At 36.3% G+C, this 24,051-nt stretch overlaps 1 non-coding gene across 1 annotated transcript; it reads left to right on the top strand.

The window, feature by feature from the left end:
- The first annotated feature begins 23,736 nt into the window (after window positions 1-23,736).
- On the top strand, window positions 23,737-23,843 carry LOC113263832 (U6 spliceosomal RNA). The gene has a single exon (XR_003319420.1). It is a non-coding gene; the product is annotated as a U6 spliceosomal RNA (small nuclear RNA).
- The last annotated feature ends 208 nt before the right edge of the window (window positions 23,844-24,051 follow it).

The following is a 24,051-nucleotide window of genomic DNA, read 5'->3' as shown; positions in this document are numbered from 1 at the left end:
GATCTGGGCTGGAGGATAGAGCAGGCAAAACACAGTAAAAAAGTGCATGCAGCACACACCAGAGACACTTCCTGAAGCTCCAGGCCCTAGACATTCTATGACCTCTTCTTCATGAAGCCATTACTCTCAAAGCAGGAAACACACAGGAGAAGACAGAGACTTAGATGAAATGCCAAGACAGAGGAATTCATCCCAAATGAAACAAGATGAGGTCACAGCCAGAGATCTAATTATATATATATATATATATATATATATATATATATATATATATATATATGTATGTATATGTATATGTATATGTATATGTAATATGCCTGATGGAAAATTTAAAGCAACAATCATAAGCATACTTGCTAAGCTTAGAAAAGCATGGGAGACATCAGGGAGACCCTTACCATAGAGATAAAAGAGTCAAAACAGTCAGAAACGAAAAATGCAATAATTGGGATTTGAAACAGACTGGATGTAATGAATACAAGGGTGGAAGAAGAAGAGTAATGAATAAGTGATATAGATGATGAAATAATGGAAAATAAGGAAGCTGAACAAAAGAGAGAAAGGAGAATTATGGATCATGAAAGTAGACAGGGAATTCAGTGACTCCATTAAATGTAATAACATTCATGTCACAGTAGTCACAGAAGACAGAGAAAAGGGGGCAGAAAATTTATTTGAGGAAATCATAGCTAAACACTTCCCTAATTTGGGGAAGGAAACAGACATCCAGATCCAGGAAGCACAGAGAACTCCCATCAAAATCCACAAAAACCAGCCAACACCAAGACATATTGTAATGAAGTTTGTCAAATATAATGATAAAGGTGGGAATTGCTTGGGAATTTGCAAATTTCCCTAGCAACTACTTGACAGATTTTTTAAAATGTATTTAAATATTTGTTAAAGTAACAGGAAGTTGTGTAAATTTATAGAATTGCTCATTAAGTGAAATATGTATTTTCATTAATAAAGTAGGTATTTTATAACCAATTTAGCTATTTTTGTGGCATTTATACTAAAAGGGTTTAGAGTTGAGCAAACCCAGGAAGATGGCAGAGCAGAAGGACATGAGCTCGTCCTGTCCCATGTTTACAACTAGATATCATCTACATCCAAGTCAATAAAGCAGAGAGCAATCCAACACTGGCAGAACAAACTCCACAACTAAATGTAGAGATGATGCATCTGAACGATTAGGAAGGTCAGAAAGGGGAAACGAGTTTGCCCATAGGAGGGAGGGAGCTATGAGTGCAGAGAGGGTAGAGGAACAAGCCCTTGCACCCGGGAGCTTATATGAAGAAGACTAATCCTCGCTGGCTTTAAAAACTGGAGGGGTTGAATTCTGTAAGTTTGTAAAACCAGTGGGACATGGAGCCTGGAGCTTTCAAAGTCAGCTGACTTAACACTGGGTGATCTGGGAGGCAAAGAGACAGCAGCCAGCATGGACAGGGTACACAAAAATGGCAATTTACACAATGCCAGGGGCAAATGGGAGATAGATCTGTTCATACTGATTTTGGAATATGTTGGGGGACTTTGAAAATAAGGGAGCTGGCAGGTGCCATTTTCACCCCCCACTCCCCAGGATAAGCACAGAGCCACCTGCAGGAGGCAGGGCTGTGCAGGCACTTGAAGCTTCAACCCAGGGCTCAGAGCAAATTGTGTTAAAACTGTGAGCACATCCTGCCCAGCTGCAATACAGAGCCTGTCTGCACACCCCCAGCCATTGTAGTGTACCATGTCCAGCCACCAGGTGGAGAGCTGCCATTATGTGCCACGTACAGCCAAGCACCATAGTCACCATCCCATTCTAGAATCATTAGCACTCAGCCATCACTCATGCTGCACACAGCCTCAGACTCACAGCCAGCCCAGTGCAGAGCTTCCAGCTGCCACAGTGCTTTGGGGAGCCCAGCATAGAACTAGTGGCCCAATGCAAATTTTGCTAACACTGCTGCCCTGCTCCCAAGCTCCCCAGTGGTCATACCCACTCAGAGCTGGCCTCCCTGGGTCCCACTAACACCACAGACAGCAAGCACAACCCACAACATGCAGACTGTCAGTGCAGAAGATTGCACTGAAAGGAAAACTGACTCAGACACCACAGCAGGGCATAAGAAACGCACATAGGATACTCCCCTGATATGCCAGTTACCGGTGTACAAGGGACATGGCACTGCAGGACACTCCAGGACCTCTTCATAAAGTCACTATTTTCAGAGAAGACACATCTGACTTTCTTAACACAGAGAAACAGATGCAGAGAGGTAAACAAAATGAGGAGACAGAGAAATTTATCTCAAATGAAAGAACATGCCAAGGCCATGGCTAGAGATCTTAGTGAAAGAGATATTAAGTAACATGTCTGATTGAAAACTTAAAGCGATGATCATAAGGATACTCTCTGGGCTTGAGAAAAGAGTGGAAGACATGAGTGAGACCCTTAACGTGGATAAGGAATAACATAGCAGAGATAAAGGGACACAAAGGGCTTAATAAGTGAGATGAGAAACATGCTTGATGGAATGAATAGCAGAGTAGAAGAAGCAGAGGAATTAGTGACTTGGAGAAATGGAAAGCAGTTTGTTAAAAAAAAAGAGAACAAAGAATTACACAAAAGGAGAACAGACTTAGGGAACTCAGTCATTCCATCAAACATAATAACATTCATATCATAGTAGTTCCAAAAGAAAAAGAGAAAGAAAAGGGAGTAAAAAATTTACTTGAAGAAATAATAGCTGAAAATTTTCCTAACCTGGGGAAGAAAACAGATATCCAGATCCAGGAGGCACAGAGAACTCCCATAAGAATCAACAAAAACAGACACACACCAAGACATATTGTAATTAAATTGGCAAAGTATTGCAGTAAAGAAAAAAACCTTACAGGTAACAAGACAAAGAAGAGAGCAACTTCTAAGGGAAAACCCATAAGACAGCTAGGAGATTTTTCAATAGAAACATGATAAGCCAAAAGGAAGTTGCGTAATACATTCAAAGTGCAAAATGGGAAAAATTTGCAGCCAGGAATACTCTATTCAGCAAGGTTGTCATTCAGAATAGACACAGAGATAAACAGTTTTCCAGATAAACAAAAACTAAAGGAGTTAATGACTGCTAAACCAACCTTGCAAGAAATATTTAAGGGGACTATTTGAATGGAAAGGAGAGACCAAAACTCATAGTATAAATTTGGGAAACACAAAAGCAGTAAAAATGAATATTTCTCTAAAAACCCAAAGAACTCACAGAAAAATGAATGTAAAATATGACAGGACACCATATACCTGTAATGTGGTGAAGAGAAAAAAGTAAAGAATGGGTTCAAACTTTAATTATCATCAACTTAATATGCACTGCTATGCAGAAGAGGTTACATACAAATCTAACAGTACCCATATACCAAAAACCACCAATAAACATTCAGATAATAAAGAGAAAGAAATCCAAACATATCACTAAGGAAAATCAGCAAACCATGAAAGAGAGAACGACAAAAAGGATCAGAGAAAATCTTCAGAAACAGCCACAAAACAAGTAGTAAAATAAATAACTACATATCTATGAATTATTACTTTGAATGTAAATGAACTAAATGCTTCAATGAAAAGACAAAGGATGAAAGAATGGATTAATAAAAACAAGACCCACCTATATCTTGCCTACAAGAGATTCATTTTAGACTAACAGATGCCAGCAAATTGAAAGAGGTGGATTGGAGCAACATCTATCATTCAAATGGATGTCAAAAGAAAGCCAGAGTAGCAAAACTTATATTGGACAAAATACATATTAAAACAAAATATTGTGACAAGAGACAATGAAGGACACTATATAATAATAAAGGGAACAATCCAACAAGAAGATATAATAATTGTAAATATTTATGCATCCAACACAGGAGCACCTAAATACATAAAACAGTTAATAACAAACATAAAGGAACTAATCAACAGTCACACAATAATTGTAGGGGACTTTAATGCCTCACTTACATCAATGGACAGATCATCCAAACAGAAAATCAAAAAAGAAACAATGGCTTTGAATGACACACTTGACCAGATGGACTTAACAGATATATTCAGAACATTCCATCCTAAAGCAGAGAATACACATTCTTTTCAAGGGCACATGGAACATTCTCCAGACTAGATCACATGTTACACCACAAAACAAGCCTCAACAAATAAAGGAAGATCAAAGTCATACCATGCATCTTTTCTGACCACAATGCTATGAAACTAGAAGTCAACCACAAGAAAAAAATCTGGAAACAGCACAAATACATGGAGTATTAAACAATACTACTAAACAATAAATGGCCAATCAACAAATCAAAGAAGAAATAAAAAATACATAGAAACAAATGAAAAGGAAAACAATGATCTTAAACCTCTGGAATGCAGCAAAAGTGGTTCTAAGAGGGAAGTGTATAGTAATACAGGCTTCCCTTGAGAAGCAATAAAAATCTCAAATAAAAACCTAACCTTACACCTAAAAGAGCTAGAAAAAGAACAACAAACAAAACCTAAAAGCAGAAGAAGCAAGGAAATCATAAAGATTAAAGCAGACATAAATAATATAGAAACTAAAACAGACAAACAAAAAAACGCAATAGGTCAATAAACTCAGGAGCCAGATCTTTGAAAAAATCCCTAAAATTGATAAACCTCTTACCAGACTTATCAAGAAAAAAGGGAAAGGACTCAAATGAAATCACAAATGAGAGAGGAGAAACAACAACCAACACCACAGAAGTACAAACAATTCTAAGATAATATTATGAAAAACTATATGCCAACAAATTAGACAACGTAGATGAAATGGGTAAATTCCTAGAAACGTATAAACTGCCAAAACCGAACCAGGAAAAAATAGAAAATTTGAACAGACCAATAATCAGCACTGAAATTGAATAAGAAATCAAAAAACTCCCAACAAACAAAAGTCCAGGACCAGATGGCTTCTCAGGTCAAGTCTACCAAGCATTTAAAGTTCGTTACTACCTACTTTCAAACTACTCCAAAAAATAGAAAAGGAAGGAAAAGCTCCAAATTCATTCTATGAGGCCAGCATCATTCTTATACCAAAATCAGATAAAAACATCACACGAAAAAAGAGAACTACAGGGTGATATTCCTGATGAACATAGATGTAAAAATCCTCAACAAAATACTAGGGAACTGAATCCAACAACACAGTTTAAAAAAAAAAAAATTCACTATAATTAAGTGGGATTTATTTCCAGGTTGGTGGTTCAATATTCCCAAATCAATTCCTGTGATACATCCACCAACAAGAGAAAAGATAAGAACCATATGATCATTTCAATACATGAAGAAAAACCATTTGACTAAGTACAACATGCATTCATGATCAAAATCTTCAACAAAGTAGGTTTAGAGGGAAAATACCTCAACATAATAAACGCCATATAAGAAAAACCGACAGCTAACATCATACTCAATGGTGAAAAACTGAGAGCTTTTCCCCTAAGGTCAGGAACAAGACAAGAATGTCCACTAACACTATTTTTATTCAACACAGTACTGGAAGTCCTAGCTATAGCAATCAGACAACGAAAAGAAATAAAATGCATCTAAATTGGTAAAGAAGAAGTCAAACTTTCACTATTTGCAGATGACATGATATTATATATAGAAAACTCAAGACTCCATCAAATAACTCCTAGAACTGATTTTAAAAAATCAGTAAATTCACAGGATACAAAACCAATGTAGATAAATCTGTTGTCTTTCTGTACAGTAATAATGAAATGGCAGAAAGAGAAATACAGAAAACAATCCCATTTACAAAGGCACCCAAAATAAAATCATACCTAAGGATAAACCTAACCAAAGAGGTGAAGGACCTATCCTCTGAAAACTATAAGACACTGATGAAAGGCATTGGAGAGGACCCAAAGAAATGGAAAGGCATTCCGTCTTCATGCATTGGAAGAACAAGTATTGTTGAAATGTGTGTACTACTCAAAGCAATCTATAGACTTAATGCAATCCTTATCAAAATACCAACAGCATTCTTCACAGAACTAGAAAAAACAATCTTAAAATATGTACGGAACCACGAAAGACCCCGAATAGCTGAAGCAATCTTGAAAAAGAAAAGCAAGCAAGGCTGGAGACATCGCAATTCCAGACTTAAGTTATATTAATCAAAACAGTATGGTACTGCCACAAAAATAGACACATAGATCAATAGATCTGAACAGAAAACCAAGAAATGAACCCAGAACTATATGGTCAATTAAACTTTGACAAAGCAGGAAAGAATATCCAACGGGAAATGGATAGTCTCTTCAACAGAAGGTGTTGGGAAAACGGGACAACAACATGCAAAAGAATGAAACTGGAACACTTTCTTACACCATACACAAAAATAAACTCAGGGGTGTTTGGGTGGTGCAGTGGTTAAGTGTTCGATTCTTGGTTTCGGCTCAGGTCGTGATCCCAGGGTTTTAGGATCAGGCCCCATGTGGGCCTCTGTGTTCAGCATGCAGTCTGCTTGAGAGTCTCTCTCCCTCTCCCAGCCCCTCCTGCCTGTGTGCACTCTCTCTCTCTCTAAAAGAAATAAATCAATCTTAAAAAAACCAAACAAACCTAAAATGGATTAATGACCTAAATGTGAGACTGGAAACCATAAAAATTAGAAAAGAACACAGGCAGTAACTTCCTTGACATCAGCAGTAGCAACTTCTTTCTGGATAAGTCTCCTGAGGCAAGGGAAAGAAAAGCAAAAATAAACTACATCAAACTGAAAAGCTTCTGCACAGTGAAGGAAACAATCGACAAAATAAAAGGCAACCTACAGAATGGGAGAAGATATTTGCAAATAGCATATCTGATAAAAGGTTAGTATCCAAAGTATATAAAGAATTTTTACATCTTGACATCCAAAAAACAAATAATCCAATTAAAAAATGGCAGAAGACATGAATAGACATACAAATGGCCAACAGACACATGAAAAGATGCTCAACATCACTATCAGGGAAATACAAATCAAAACTACAATGAGATACCACCTTACACCTGTCTGAATGGCTAAATCAGCATCATAAGAAATGACAGGTGTTGGCAAGGATGTGACCAAAAAAAGAACACTTGTGCACTGGTGGTGGGAATGCACACTGGCGCAACCACTGTGGAAAATGATATGGAGGTTTCTCAAAAAGTTAAAAATATAACTTCCTTAAGATTCAGCAATTCGCACTACTGGGTATCTCCTGGAAGAATACAAAAACACTAATTCAAAGAGATACATGGACCCCTATGTTTATAGCAGCCCGCTTCTTCCTCTCCCACTCCCCCTGCTTGTGTTCCCTCTCTCGCTGTCTCTCTCTCTCTGTGTCAAATAAATAAATAAAATCTTAAAAAAAAAAAAAAAAGAAACACAGTTGTTGAGGTTTCTGTCTTGCTTTTTTTTTTTTTTTCTTGTTTTAAATTAGCATTGTGGGCTAATAAGAAGCAAACTTAATCTGTGTGCTACCTGCTAACTGTCAGGCCATGAACAAGTGAGAGAACCGTCACCTGTTTGGGCGCAGGATGGATTGGACACATGAAAACAATTCTGTGATGTCACAGTTTAAGATTACAGATGGTCAGCGCTCCTCACAGAGGGTCCATGTTTGGTCTACCCTTTGCTTGTTAAGTGATTGTGATTTTTGGTGATTAGACAACACTCAGAGTACAAAAAGATAATAAATGAACAGAGTACATATTGATGACCAGTGGTTTAAATTCACAAATATATTTCATGATTTTGAATACTATAACAAGTTATTAGTTATGAAAACCCCCAAATAATCCAAGATAAAATGGTATATGAACATGAATGGGTGCCCTGAGTTTGACAGCAATGTCTTTACACTTATGTTTTGCTATATACCTGTGAAAGGGCTTTCGTATACAATATTACATTTGATCTTCTAGGAACCTGTATGGAACAGGTGTGCCTTTCACATTTACATAAGAGGTGGTGGAAAAATAGAGAAATTAAGTAATATGTTCAAGTTTTTGAGGCTAATTATTGGGGGGAAAGCCTGCCCTAAAACCCGGGTTTTTCTTTGCAAATCAAGCGATCTCTCATACTGTCTCATTTTAAATGACTTCTTCAGACTAGGTATAATAGAAATACTACCTTAATTAATTAATTATCCAACATTCTGAATTCACGAAATATGCTCCCCCCCGGGCCCCTCAAATAAGACAAAAAAAAAAAAGAATCTTGAACATTTTATATAATTAAATGAGGATTGTCAAAAATTCTGTATTTCCCCCAGCATATCTGGGTGATATCAGAGATGAATCCAATACACAGAGAGCAAATATGTACAAATTTTTATCTATTAGATCAATTCAAACTCAAGCTCACCCCCAACCCGTAGGCATGTATGCATAACTTTGTTTTAATTTTATAATTTATTCTATTGAGCCAGTTTGACTTGGGGATAAAACAATAAACTTAGATGTCACCAGATTTATTTTCACTAAATACAATAGAAAAGAAAGTTTTCCCTTTTTTATTTTTCTATAGCATAGAATCATAAATGTAGTCCCTGCACTTGAAATGGCATTCCAGGGGTTTCAAGACCCAGAGTTCCCTGATCTTTTCAAGGTAATTCTGATAATGGGTTATTTTAGTTTCCAACACCTCACGTACTTATATGGTGAACTGCTGAATTTGCCATTCCACCAAAAACTATCTTACAGTCAAAATTTAAACTTCAAGCATTAAAAGAAATAAGAATTTATCTAGTGTTTATATCAGACATGAATGCGTTTAATCCTTCCAATCACCTTACAGTAAAATATACTTAATCCAATTTTAACAAAGTGAGTACAAGAATCTGAAGGGGGTAAGACCACCTGCCCCAGGGCACATAGCTGTCACTGGCTTTGGAGTCCTTCCCTCTTGTGCTACATCTAGTCCACGCTCCTGTGGGAACAGACTCACAGTGACTATGGCAGGTCCAGGGTCTGAAACTTAAGTGTAATGGGTTTGGATCACAAATTGCTGACACTGGGGAAGGGACAGAGTCTGAGAAGGAAACAGCAACCCATCAGGTGAGGGTAGATACTGACTGAGAATCAGACTAGTACACATATCCAAGAGCAATCACTGCCTGGCTGGGTGCTGATTCTCTCAAACAGACTTTCTGAGCCAAAATTTTAGCAAATGTATTCTTCCCTTCATATTTACCTGAATTTTAAAATGTAATTGCAAAATTCACTGGGGAATTCAGCAGCAAAGCTAACGTCCAATAACAACCTCCACAATGTCATGGGCATGTACTGAAGAGAATTCCACTAGAGTAGGCCTTTATAAATGTGCAAAACTATCTTTCTGAAGCTCAAATGTGGCAGTCTAATATTTTTAAACATTCATGTAGATGTATAATCATAAGAGAGAAAAGTGCACAAATCAAAAGCATATAGGATGATCACATCACAAAATAAAAAAAGAAAAATACCATGCAACCACCATCCAGACAAATAAGTAAAGTGTTAGCAACCTGCAGAAGTCCTCTGGGGCCTTTCCCAATCACTAATCCTTCCTCCCCAAAGGAAACCACTATGGTGACTTCTAAAATTGTGTATCACATCTGTCTGTTTTTGAACTTTATGAAAATGGCATCACACAATAAATATTGTTTTGTGCCTGGTGATTGTGCCGAAGATTTTTGCATGCTGTTACATGGAGCAGTTAGTCACGGCTGTATGGTATTTGACTGCATGAATATACCATAATTTATTTATTCAACCTTTTATAGATGGACATTTGTTTCCAGATTTGTCTATTATAAACAATGTTAGGAATATTTTTGTGCCTGTCCTTTGGGGCACAGATGCACCCATTTATATTGAGTATTGAAAGTATTGGGTCATAGAGTGTACAGATGTTCAATTTTGGTAAATTTTAGTAAATAATGTCAAGCAGTTTCCCCAAGTAATTATACGAATTTATATTTCAATTAGTATATAAGAGTTTCAACTGAAACACATCCTTGTTGATGTTTAAGATTGCCAGTATTTCTAGTGTAAGTCATTCTCAGGCTATAGAGTGGTCTCTCACTGAGGTTTCATGTGTATTTCCCTGGCTACTAGCGAGAGACACAGAACATCTTACCAGATCTTTACTGACCATTCAGATTCCATCTGTGGTAAACAAACAAACAAAGACCTCCAAAAAACAAAAAACCTAAACCTGTTATAACTGTTACTGATTTTTTTTCTATTGATTTTAGGAATCTTTAATGTATTTTCCAGATAAGGCTTTTGACAGCTAAAATTATTGTGAATATTTTTCCTACTCTTTGACTTTTCATAAACAAAAGTTTTATATTTTAATATAGTTCAATTTATTGGTCTTTTGTGCCTTTGATATACAACTTATCTGGAATTGATTTTTGTGAGTGCTATGAAGTTGGGAGCAAGTTTCTTTCAATATGAATGTCAAATCAAACCAGCAACACTTACTGAAAAAGACTCTTCTCCACTGCACTACAGTGACCCTTTGTTATATACGTGGTGATTGTGTATCTCGGTTCCCATTTGTCTGTTTCTCCGCCCTTGTGTCAATACCCTACTTTATAAGTTACTACACCATTAGGGGTTCTGGTTCAAGGTGGTGAGGTAGGAAGATCCTGAATTTACCTCCTCCCATGAACACCGAATCTACAGCTACATAAAGGGCAAGTTCCTCTAGGGAAACATACACACACGCACAAACTGGCAGAACAACCTCTTTACATCAGGCAAAAGAGAGGAAAGCCACCCTGAAGTGGGTAGGAAAGGCTGAGTCACAATCTTGGTAACCTTCACCCCCCCCCCACACACACACACGATAACCCACAATCTGAAGGAAACTCATAAAACCAGAGCTTCTCTCTGAGGAATGAAAGGTTTGTACACCACATCAGACACCCCAACTTTTAAGACCAGTACCTGAAATACGAACCCTGAAACATCTGTCTTTGAAAATCACAGGGTTGTGCTGAACTGAGCAAAAGCTCTTAAAGGGCCAAAGGGGTAGTCTAACCTGCCCCAAGGCACAATGCAGAAACAGCACTTTGAAAAGCACCCAGACTCCCTGTGAAAGAGACTCATTTGTTAATTTTAAAGCATTGGTATGAGGGGCAGAGGCCTGCTGGGATACTCTCTGGGATCTGGGGTCAATGTGCAACATCTTCCTTATGTCCCTCTGACTTGCTAAAACTAGTGGGCACCAGTTTTTTTTTCCTGTCTCTTCTTTTTAATTTCCCCTTTTCCTTTTTTTCTTTTCTTTTTCTTTTCTTTTCTTTGTCAGTTGCCATCTTTGTACTCTTCCTCTGCCTCACTCCAGCCACTAAGTGCCACCTTTATACATTCCCTCTGTTGCACTCCAGAGCTGAAGTTATCTCCCAAAGGGGAGCTTCTACACATGTCTGGAACCCTGGTTTTTATGTCTGGTGACCCAGTTTTTATGGCTGTTACTCAGAGGACACATCTTGATTGTCTGACTCTGGAGGCCAAGCAGTCTTGCATTCCCTGTCCTAGGACTGCAACAATCAGAGAGACAGTTCTTGGCAGACTCCCACTCCCAGGGCACTACACAGACAGCAGACTGAAATACACACCAGTATTTCTGAGAAAGAGGCCTATTTGTCTGTATAGGAGCTTTGACCTCAAGGGCAGGCTTCCAGTTTGGCAAACTTCCAGGAGCTCCTGGAGGGGCTCTAACAGAACGAAGACCAGTGGACAATCTTTGCACTGTCCTTCTGCCTCACGTTAGCTCATTGGCATCTTCCAGAAAGGAGCGTATGCCTTTGACTGGTGCCATGATTTTTGGGGCTATCGCCGAAGTAAACCTCCACATTGTCTGGTTCTGGTGGTCAGTGGGCTTATGTTTGTGGGTCCATAAGTCTGTAGCCTACAGAATAAAAGTTCTGTAAGTGGTTACCAACCCAGAGAAGAGCAAGCAGCAACAAACCCAACAGCTCAATCTTTCTGTGAAAGAGGCCTATTAACTTATCATCATGGCTGCAACCTGAGGGGCAGCCTTCTCGTTAAGCACACGGCTTCCCTGAGAACATGGAGGGTGGGCATTATCTTCACTAGCTCCTTCTGCCATGTTCCAGAGAGCCACTGTCTCCTAAAGGGGATCTCTTATATGTGCCTGGTACTCAAGTTTTTATACCTGGTACCCTGGGTTTTATGGCTGCTGCCCCAGGGAATATTCCTTGATCTTGTGGCTCTGATGGCCAGGAGGTGGGCTTGCAATTCTGGGTCCCACAAGACTGTAACAATTGGAGAGGCAGTTCTTGGCAGGCTACTACCCCCAGGGCATTGCGGAGATAGCAGACTAAAATACACCTCCAGCATTTCTGTGAAAGAGGCCTACTTGCAGGTCCTGGAGTTTGGGCCTTAGGGGCAGGCTTCAGGTTTGGCACACATCTAGGTGTTACAAAAGTGCTCTCAGGAAATCCACAGGCTGAGGATGCCACCTTTGCATTCTCTCTCTGCCTCACTACAGCTCACTGGTATCTCCAAGAAAGGAGCTCGTACTCATCTGGAGGCCCATTTTTTGTGGCTGTCACTCAGAGGACACCTCCAGATTGCCTGGCTCTGGGGTCTAATGGGACTTACGCTTGTGGTCCTACTGGACTGCATATACTTGCATTCTTTAAAAGCTGCTGCCTGAGGGTTGGGCTTCCAGTCAGCCTGAATCTAGGTGCTCACTGAGATCTTCCCTTTTCAGACACCAACTGGTCTTGGTACACCTGAACTACTCAGAAATATTAAAAATGAAATAGGCTGCTTGGACAAGCACAGGGTTTAAGAGACAACCAAGAGCTAAGGCAGGGTTGAATGAGAAGTTTCATCTCCTACACAAGGCTAACACTTCAAGACTAGGAGCCGTGGTTGTTTCATCTAATGCATAAAAACCAAGAGAGCCATGCAAATGAAGAAACAGAGGAGTATGTTACAAATGAAAGAACAAGATAAAATCTCAGGGAAAAAACTAGAAATGGAGATAAAGAGTTCAATGTAATGGTCACAGAGATGTTTACTGAACTCAGGAGAGGAACAGATGAACACAGTAAGAATTTCAACAAAGAGATAGAAAATATAAGAAAGTTCCAAACAGAAGCCACATTACTGAGAGGTACAGTAACTGAAATTTTTAAAAAAAGCAACAACAAACACTAGGGAGATTCAGCAGCAGACTAAATAAAGCAGAGAAAAGAATCAGTGAACCAAGGCAGGGACTCACCCAACCAGAGCAGCAAGAAAAAATAAAATGGAAAAAGAAGAAAGACAGCTTAAGAGGCTTATGGGACATTATGCGTACTAATAGTCACATTATAGGGATCTTAGAAGGAGAACAGAGAGAGAAAGGGGCAAAAATGTATTTGAAGAAATAATGGCTAAGATTTTGCCTGATATGGGGAAAGAAACAGACATCCTGATCTAGAAATCCCAGAAGTCCCAAATAAGGTGACTCCAAGGATACCCACACCAAGATATATGATAATTATTTTTGTCAAAAGTTAAAGACAAAGAGAGAGTCTTAAAAGAAGCAAGAGGGGAAAACAACTTTTTATGTACTAGAGAACCCAAATAAGACTATCAGCAAATTTTTTAAAAATTTTTATTATGTTGTGTTAGTCACCATACAGTACTTCATTAATTTTTGATCAGCAAATTTTTAAGCAGAAACTTTACAAGCCAGAAGGGAGTGGCATGATATGCTTGAAGTTCTGAAGAAAAACATAACTCCAACTAAGAATATTCTTTTTTTTTTTTTAAGATTTTATTTATTTATTCGACAGAGATAGAGACAGCCAGCGAGAGAGGGAACACAAGCAGGGGGAGTGGGAGAGGAAGAAGCAGGCTCACAGCGGAGGAGCCTGATGTGGGGCTTGATCCCAGAACGCCGGGATCACACCCTGAGCTGAAGGCAGACGCTTAACCGCTGTGCCACCCAGGCGCCCCCCAACTAAGAATATTCTATCTAGAAGAATAATCACTCAGAATTGGAGAAGAAATAGTTTTCCAGGGGCGCCTGGGTGGCACAGCGGTTAAGCGTCTGCCTTCGGCTCAGGGCGTGATCCCGGTGTTGTGGGATCGAGCCCCACATCAGGCTCCTCCGCTATGAGGCTATGAGCCTGCTTCTTCCTCTCCCACTCCCCCTGCTTGTGTTCCCTCTCTCGCTGGCTGTCTCTATGTCTGTCAAATAAATAAATAAAATCTTTAAAAAAAAAAAAAAAAAAAGAAATAGTTTTCCAGAAAAGCAAAAGCTAAAGAAGTTCATTACCACTAAACCAGTTTTACAAGAAAAGTTAAAGGACCATCTTTAAGTTGAAAAGAAAGGGCACTAATTATCAACAAGAAAACATATGAAAGTATAAATTGCACTTGTAAAGGTAAATATACTAAAGGTAGTGGATTAGCCACTTATAAAGCTAGTAGGAACATTAAATGACAAAAGTAGTAAAAATAACCTTAACTATTATAATCAATCAAGGGATACTCACAAGTTAATAATAAATAAAATGTGACATTGAAAATGTAAAATATGGAGCAGGACAAGGAAAAATGTAAGACTTTAGAATGCATTCACATTTAAGTTATCAATTTAAAACAGACTATTATAAATATAAGTTGTTATATGTAAGCTTCATGGTCACCATCAAGCAAAAACTTAGAGTAGACACACAAAAAGTAATGAGGAAGAAATCTTTACAACTCATACCACAGAAATGCAAAGGATCATAAGAGATGACTATGAACAATTATACACCAAATTGGAAAACCTAGAAGAAATTGATAAATGTCAAAAAAAAACATACAACCTTCCAAGACTGAATCATGAAGAAATAAAATACTCACAGACCCATTACTAGTAAGGATATTGGATCTTAATAATAATAGTCCAGGACCGAACAGCTTCAGTTGATTTCTACCAAATACTCAAGGAAGAGTTAATACCAATCCTTCTGAAACTACTCCAAAAAATAGAAGAGCAGGGAACACATCCAAACTTATTTTTGAGGCCAGCATTACCCCGATGCCAGAACCAGAAAGGACACAAAAAAGGAAAACCACAGGTCAATATCCCTGATGAATATAGGTGAAAAAAAAATCCCTGACAAAATATTAACAAATCAAATTTAACAACACATTAAAAGGATCATCCACCATGATCAAATGAGATTTATTCTAGACTTGCAAGGATGGATCAAAATCTACAAATCAATTTATGTGACGCACCACATTAACAAAACAAAGAATAAAAAACTTATGGTATCTGAGGATTCAGAAATAGCATCTGACAAAATTCAACATTCATTTGTGATAAAAACTCTCACCAGAGTGAATATAAAGAGAACATTCCTCAACATAATAAAGGACATATATGTCAAGTTCACAACTAACATAATACTCAACAATAAAAAGCTGAAACCTTTTCCTCTATGATCAGGAGCAAGGCAAAGATGCCTACTCTCACCAATTTTATTCAACATAGTATTAGAAGTCCTAGCAATAGCAAATAGGACAGAAAAATACATAAAGGCATCCAAATTAGAAAAGAAGAAGTAAAACTCACTATTTGCAGATAACATAATACTACGTATAGAAAACCCTAGGGGCGCCTGGGTGGCTCCGTCATTAAGTGCCTGCCTTCAGCTCAGGGCGTGATCCCAGAGTCCTGGGATGGAGCCCCGCATGGCGCTCCTCTGCTGGGAGACTGCTTCTTCCTGTCTCACTCCCCCTGCTTGTGTTCCCTCTCTCACTGGCTGTCTCTCTCTCTGTCAAATAAATAAATAAATAAAATCTTATATATATAAAAAAAAAAACCTAAAAACTTTACCAAAAAAAAAAAAAAAATCCAGTTAGAATTAATGAATAAATTCAGCAAAGTTACAGGACAAAAATGAATATACAAAAATCAGTTGCATTTCTACACACTAATGATGAGCTATCAGAAAGAAAAGTTGTTTTTTTTAAATCCATCTACAATCACATCAAAAAGAATAAAATACCCAGAAATAAATTTAATCAAGGAGATTAAAAACCTATACACTGAAAAATATAAGACATTGATGAAAGTAATTGAAGACACAAATAAATGGAAAGATGTTCTATGCTTACGGATTGGAAGAATTAATATTGTTAAAATGTCCATACTATCCAAACTAATCTTGAGTGTAGATTCAATGCAATCCCTATCAAAAGTCCAATGGCATTTTTCACAGAACTAAAGGAAATTATTATAAAATTTGTATGGAACCACAAAAGTACCCTAAGCAATCTTGAAAGAGAAGAACAAAGCTGGAGGTATCACACACCCTGATTTCAAACTATATTATAGACCTATGTATTCAAAACGGTATGGTATTGGCATAAAAACAGACTCATAGATTGGTGAAACAGAATAGACAACACACAAAGAAACCCAGGCATCTGTGGTCAACAAATTTATGACAAAGTATCCAAGAATAAACAATGGGGAAAGGAGAGTTTCTTCAATAAATGGTCTTGGGGAAACTGGACAGTAATATGCAGAAGAATGAAACTGGAAAACTATGTCCATACACAAAAATTAACTCAAAATGGATTAAACAATTGAATGTAAGACTTGAAACCATAATGGGAATAGATGTTTTCTTGTTTTTTTCCTTGTCTGATTTTCTAATTTTTTTAATAATAATTTATTATGTTATGTTAGTCACCATACAGTATATCCTTAGTTTTTGATGTAATGTTCCATAATGCATTATTTGCATATAACACCCAGTGCACCATGCAATATGTGCCCTCCTTAATACCCATCACCAACCTATCCCAAGAAAACATCTATTCCCATCATGCAGAAATTACCACCATCAACCATTTGGTAAATCTCATTTTGGACCTTTTTTTTCTGCACATGTTTTTATGCAAACATGTCATTTAAAAAAATTTATTATGTTATGTTAGTCAATATACAGTAGCAAACATGTCATTTTTTAGTCAAATAAAAGAATAGCGTACATATTATTTTGAAAAATAAATAAATTCTGTCTGGGCAAAAAAAAGACTTGAAACCATGAAATTTCTAAAAGAAACATAGGCAGTAAACTTGTTGATATTAGTCTTGGTTATGCGTTTTGGGATTTATACAAAAACAAAGTCAATAAAAGCAAAAATAAACAAGTGGATCCATGTCAAATTAGAAGGCTTCTTCACAGCAGAGGAAACCATCAACAAAATGAAAAAGCGACCTCCCAAATAGGAGAAGATATTTGCAAATCATATAACCAATAAGTGGATAAATCCATTAAGTGGATGATCTGAACAGACACTTTTTCCCAAAGAAGACATACAGAAGGACAACAAGTACATGAAAAGATGCTCAACAGCACTAATCATCAGAGAAATGCAAATCAAAACCATAATAAGATATCACCTCACACTTAGAATGGCTATTATCAAAAAGGCAAGATAACAAGTATTGTTGAGGATATGGAGAAAAAGGAACCCTGTGCACTGTTGGTGAGAATGTAAATTGGTGCAGCCACTGTGGAAAACAGTATGGAGTTCCTCGAAAAATTAAAAACAGAATTACCATAGGATCCAGCAATTCCACTTCTAGGTATTTATCTGAAGAAAACAAAAAGACTAACTCCAAAAGAGAGCTGGACCCCCATGTTCATTCCAGCATTATTTACAATAGCCAAGATATGGAAATAAACTAAGTGTCCATCAACAAATGAATGGACAAAGAAAATGTATATATGTATATATATATATATGTATATATGTATATATATATACACACACACACACACACACACACACACACACAGCAGAATATTATTTAGTCCTAAAAAAGAATGAAATCTTGCCATTCGCAACAGGATGGATGAAAACAGTAATGTATCTTCTCTTTCTTATGATTTCCTTTAAAACATTTTATTTTCTCTAGCTTACATTATTATAAGAATACAGTATATAATACATTATCACACAAAATATGTGTTAATCGACCATCCATGCTATCACTAAAGCTTCCAGTCAACAGGCTATTAGTAGTTAAGTTTCAAGTAAACTTTTGACTTCATGGAAAGTTAGCACCCCAACCCCTGTGTTGCTCAAGGGTCAACTGTATTACTTTTTCTACATACATTAATTAAACCTTCTAATCAAAAGACAGAGACAGAATAGGTAGAATAGATAAAAACATGATTCAACTATATAGTAGCTACAAGGGACTTATTTTAGACTCAAAGACACAAATAGGTTGAAAATGAAAGGATGGAAAAAGACATTCTATGCAAATAGTAAACAAAAGAGAGCTGAGGTGGCTATATTAACATTAGAAAAAATATACTCTAAATTAAAAAAAGTTACAAGACAAACAAGGTCACTATATATTAATACGAAGTTAAATACAACATGAAGATAAAATAATTAAGAACATTTATGAACCTAATAACAGATCCTCAGAGTATAAAAAGAAAAAATGATGGTATTGTAAGGGGAAAAAAGACAGTTCTTCAATAATAATTGGAGATTTCAATACCCACTTTTAATAAACAATGCAACAACTAGATGTTGGAAAGGAAACAGTTTTTCCAAAACTTTAAGATTCCTCTAGCTAGTCTAATAATGAAATTGACTAAATTAAATTGATTAAATTAAATTAAATGGGACAAATTAACAGGAGAAAAAAACAAAGTTTAATTACATACACACAGGGAACTAACAGTGAAATTGAGACCCAAAGAAATAACCAAGGCAGGTAGTTTTTATTCTTTCTAGACAAAGAGATAATACACTTGTGAGAAGTTGACAGGAAAAAAAATATATATATATGTCTAGGAGCTTCAATTGGTAAGGAATTCTAAACAGAATTTGGGTTGGGGTAGTAAATTACTAAAAAGTTACAAGGGTTGTTTATACAACCTTCTTAACTCTAATTTCCTATCTCTGGTGATAAGGATGTCCCTTTACCTCCTGGTACAGGGAGGGTATCTTTCACATGGGAGATTTGTTTCCTGCTCTCTGGAGACAGAGGCAGGAGAGTCAGAGTATTCTTCTTGCACTGGCTTTTTCTTTTGTAACTTTTAATTCAAAATAATCAATATGCCAAAGTGGGACATTTGGGGCAGCCTGCCCTTGGCCTCTACATACACAGCAGATAAGTAAGAAAATAGACCACTTAACACAATAAATCAACTACATCTAACAGCCATATACAGAACACTCTACCCAACAACAGATTGTCTCCTGTATGTGGGCATTCTTCAGGATAGACCACAAATCAGGTTAAGCCACAAATCAAGTCTCAATAGATTTTAAAAAGATAGATGTCATAAAAAGTATCTTCTCTGACCATAACTGGATGAAAATAGAAATCAATAATAGAAGGAAAATTGGAAAAGTAAAATACGTGTGGATATTAAACAACACACCTTAAAACAACCGATGGTTAAAAAGTAAATCACAGGGGGTGCCTGGGTAGCGCAGTCGTTAAGCTTCTGCCTTCGGCTCAGGGCGTGATCCCAGCATTCCGGGATTGAGTCCACATCGGGCTCCTCTGCTGGGAGCCTGCTTCTTCCTCTCCCACTCCCCCTGCTTGTGTTCCCTGTCTCGCTGGCTGTCTCTCTGTCACATAAATAAATAAAATCTTTAAAAAAAATCACATGGAAATTTGAAAATATTTAGAGAAAAAATAAAATGGAAACACAATATCTCTAAATTTATGGGATGCAATGGAAACAATACTGACATGAAAATTGATAGTCCCAAACACTTACTTTAAAAGAGAAGAAAGATCTCAAATCAACATGCTAATTTCACAGCTTAAGAAACTTGAAGAACAGACTACCCACAAAACTAGTAGAAGAGAAGAAATAAAGATTAGAGCAGCGATAAATGAAATAGAAAACAGAAAAACAGAAAAAAATCAACACAACCAAAAGTTGACTCTTTGGAAAGATTAACAAATTCGATGAACTATTAGTTAGACTTTTAAAAAATTAGAGAGAGGGAGAACTTAAATTACTAAAATCAGAAATGAAATGGAGACATTGCTACCAATTTTAAAGAAATTAAAATGATTATAAAAGGGCATTATAAGCTATTGTACATCAACAATTGGATAATTAAATGAAATTGTCAAATTCCTAGAAACACAAAATCTACTGAGACTGAATCACAAGAAATAGAAAATCTGAATAGATCTACAACTAGTATGGGGATCAAATCAGAAATCAAAAACTTCTAAAAAAAAAAAAAAGAGCAACTCAGGACCAGATGGCTACTCTGGTAAAATATAGCACACACTTAAAGAATTAACAATCCTTTCCAAAATGTTCCAATAAGTTGAAGAGGAAGGAACACAATCTGTGAGGCCAGCTTTACCTTAATACCAATGCCAGATAAAATCCCTAAAAGAAAATAAACTATAGACCAATATCCCTTATGAATATTGATGCAAAAATTCTGAACAATATACTAACAAACCAAATTCAGGTGCATATTAAAAAGGATTATATACAATGACCAAGTGGGATTTATTCCTGGAATGCAAGGATGGTTGACATCAACCAATGCAGTACACTAAATTATCAGGATGCATAAAACAAAAACAAAACAAAACGCTGTTGGTCATCTCAATTGATGTAGAAAAAGCATTTGACAAAATTCAACACCTTCTCATGATAAAAATACTCAACAAACTAGGAATAGAAAGAAACTACCGCAACAAAATAATGGCCATAGATGAAAAACCCAGTTGCCATCATACTCAGAGATGAAAGACTAAAACTGTTTTTCTAAGATTAGAAACAAAACAATGATATTTACTTTTGCCCCTTCTTTTCAATATAGTACTGATAATTATAGCCAGAGAAATTAGGAAAGAAAATAAACAAAAGGCATCTAATTGGAAAGGAAGAAGTAAAATTATCTCTGCTCACAGATGATATCATCTTATATTAGAAATACTAAAGGTTACACACACACAGAGATAAATTGACAAAAATATTCATAAGAGTTGCAGGACATAAAAATCAACACTCCAAAATCAGTTGCATTTCTATACAATAACAATGAAAAGTCTGAAGAGGAAATTTTTAAAAATTCCATTTACAATCCTAACAAAAATAATAAAACACTTAGAAATTAACCTAATCAAAGATGTGAAAGACTGTACAAAGAAAACTACAAAATATAGCTGAAAGAAATTACAATGGACTTAAATCAAGGGAGAAACATTCCCTGTTCAGTGATTGGAAGACTTAATATTGTTATGCTGTCAATTCTACTCAAAGGGATATGCAGATTTAATGCAATCCTTATCAAAATCCCAATGACATTATTTTGCAGAAACAGAAAAACATTTTCTCAAATTCACATGAATCTCAAGGAACACTGAATAGCTAAAACAATCTTGAAAAAGAAGAATGAAGTGGGAGGACTCACACTGATTTGTGAACTTACTACAGAGCCACAGTAAACAAAATAGTGTGGTATCGGCATTAAAAAAAAAAATCCTTAAAAAGCCCAGAAATAAATCCCTGCATATACGGTCAAATGACTTACCAAAGGGTGCCGAGACCATTGAGTGAGAGAAAAAAATACTTTTCCACAAATCGTGCTTGGAAAACTGGACATTCACATGCAAAAGAACGAATTTAAAACTTTAACACCATAAGCAAATATGAACACAACATACTGTTAAAGATGTAAATGTAAGAGCTAAAACTATCAAACTTAAAGAAAACAACATAAAGGAAAGCTTCATGAGTTTGAATTTGACATCGATTACTTGGAGATGACACCAAAAGCATAGGCAACAGCAACAAAAAAACAGACAAATAGAATTTCATCAAAATTTAAAATTTTGTGCATCAAAAGGCACTATCAACAGAGTAGGGAAGCAACAGAAATAATGGGAGAAAATATTTTCAAATCATATATCTGGTAAGGGATTAATATCCATAATATATTTTAAAAACTCCTATTCAAAAATGAAAAAAGAACCCATTTCAAAACTGGTCAAATCTGTGTAGACATTTCTTTTTTTTTTTTTTAAAGATTTTATTTATTTATTTGACAGAGAGAGAGACAGACAGTGAGAGAGGGAACACAAGCAGGGGGAGTGGGAGAGGAAGAAGCAGGCTCATAGCAGAGGAGCCTGATGTGGGGCTCGATCCCATAACACCAGGATCACGCCCTGAGCCGAAGGCAGACGCTTAACCGCTGTGCCACCCAGGCACCCCTGTGTAGACATTTCTTGAAAGAAGGTATACAAATGGCCAATAAGCACATTATGTGATGCTCAACTCACTAATCATTAGAGATATGCAAATTAAAACAACAGTGGCTATTATAAAAAAAAAAAAAAGTAGGAAATAGGTGTTGTTGAGGGTGTGGAGAAATTGGAACTCTTGCTCTTAGGAATGCAGAATGCTGCAGTCACTGTGGAAAGCAGTATGCTGGTTCCTCGGAAAATTAAGCATATAATTACCCTATGATCCAAAAATTCTACTTTTGGGTAAACACAGAAAAGAATTGAAAGCAGGGGCCTGAACAGGTATTTGTACACCAATGTTCATAGCAACATTATTCACAGAAGTTAAAAAGTGGAAACAACCAAAATGTTCATAGACATATGAATGCATAAACAAATTTTGCCATATACATAAAATGGAATGTTATTCTGCCTTAAAAAGCAATGAAATACTAATTATAGGCTACAACATGTATGAACCTTGGAAACATTATGATAAGTAAAACAAGGCAGACACAAAGGGAGAAATATTATATGACTCCATTGATATGAAGTACCTAGAACAGTCAAATCCTTTAGTGACACAAAGTAGAGCCGTAGTTACCAGGAGCTAGGGGTAGGGAGAGTTATTTAATAGCTACAGAGTTTCATTTGGGGATGATGAAAAAATTCTGGAGATGAATAGTGATGATTGTTGCACGACAACATGAGTGAACTTAACGCTACAGAATTATATACTTAAACAGGGTTAAATGTAAATTTTATATTATGCGTATTTTACCATAATTAAAAAAGGATAATTCATTGTTAATTTAAGGGACAATTGAGTAACAATCAACCTACGTAGAATTAACGTGTCACAACAACAGTAAATAGGACAGGGAAAAAATAGAAGTATATTGTAAGGTTCATATACCATACATGAAATGGTATAATGTTACTTAAAGGTAGACTATGTAATACTTTAAAGGTATCTATTTTAAACTCTAGAACTAGTAAAAACAAAATAAAATAGATATAACTAACAAGCCAGTAATACAGAAAAAAATGAAATCAGAATAAAAAATTGTAAATCTTTTAAAAAACCTCATTGCTTCATTTGCCAAGTAATGTAAGTGAAGGGGTCAGGTAAGTGTAAAAATAGACTATATTGTTCGAAGAAGCTCATTCCCAATGTAAGTGGAGTGGGGTAGGGTAAGAGGATGGGAATGTATGCCTATTATTGCTAAATCTGCTTTCAATTGTTTTCTCTTTTAAGAAAAGCCAGAAATCTAGAGTATTTACTTACTCATTCCTTTGCTTACTTACTCATTTATTTATGTGAAACCTGGTTTTTAATTGTTGTCTCTAATTTATTTTAAAACGGTCCTGGCGAATTAAAACATGGTCATAGTCTATATGCAGTCTTCAGATGACTACTATGAGAGTTCTAATTTAAATATGGTGAGGGCTCTATTCAGCAGCACATATACTAAAATTGGAATGATACAGAGAAGATTAGCATGGCCCCTACACAATGATGATACACAAATTCATGAAGTGTTCCATATTTAAGAATAAATAAATAAATAAATAAATAAATAAATAAATAAATAAAGTAAGTAAGTAAGTAAGTTAGTAAGTAAAAATAAAAGAAATAAATGATGAATTAAAATTCAGAGTATGCTTTCTGTGAATGGAGCATTTATTACATAGCACACCCTGTTCCTTCTACCCTTATTCCTACTCTTTCTTTTGCTTTTTCAATATTTTCTGTCTGAAT

This window comes from Ursus arctos, unplaced genomic scaffold (assembly GCF_023065955.2).
Source record: "Ursus arctos isolate Adak ecotype North America unplaced genomic scaffold, UrsArc2.0 scaffold_28, whole genome shotgun sequence".
Lineage (NCBI taxonomy): Eukaryota > Metazoa > Chordata > Mammalia > Carnivora > Ursidae > Ursus > Ursus arctos.
Note: the sequence above shows the minus strand (reverse complement) of the source record. Positions and strands in the feature narration are given on the sequence as shown.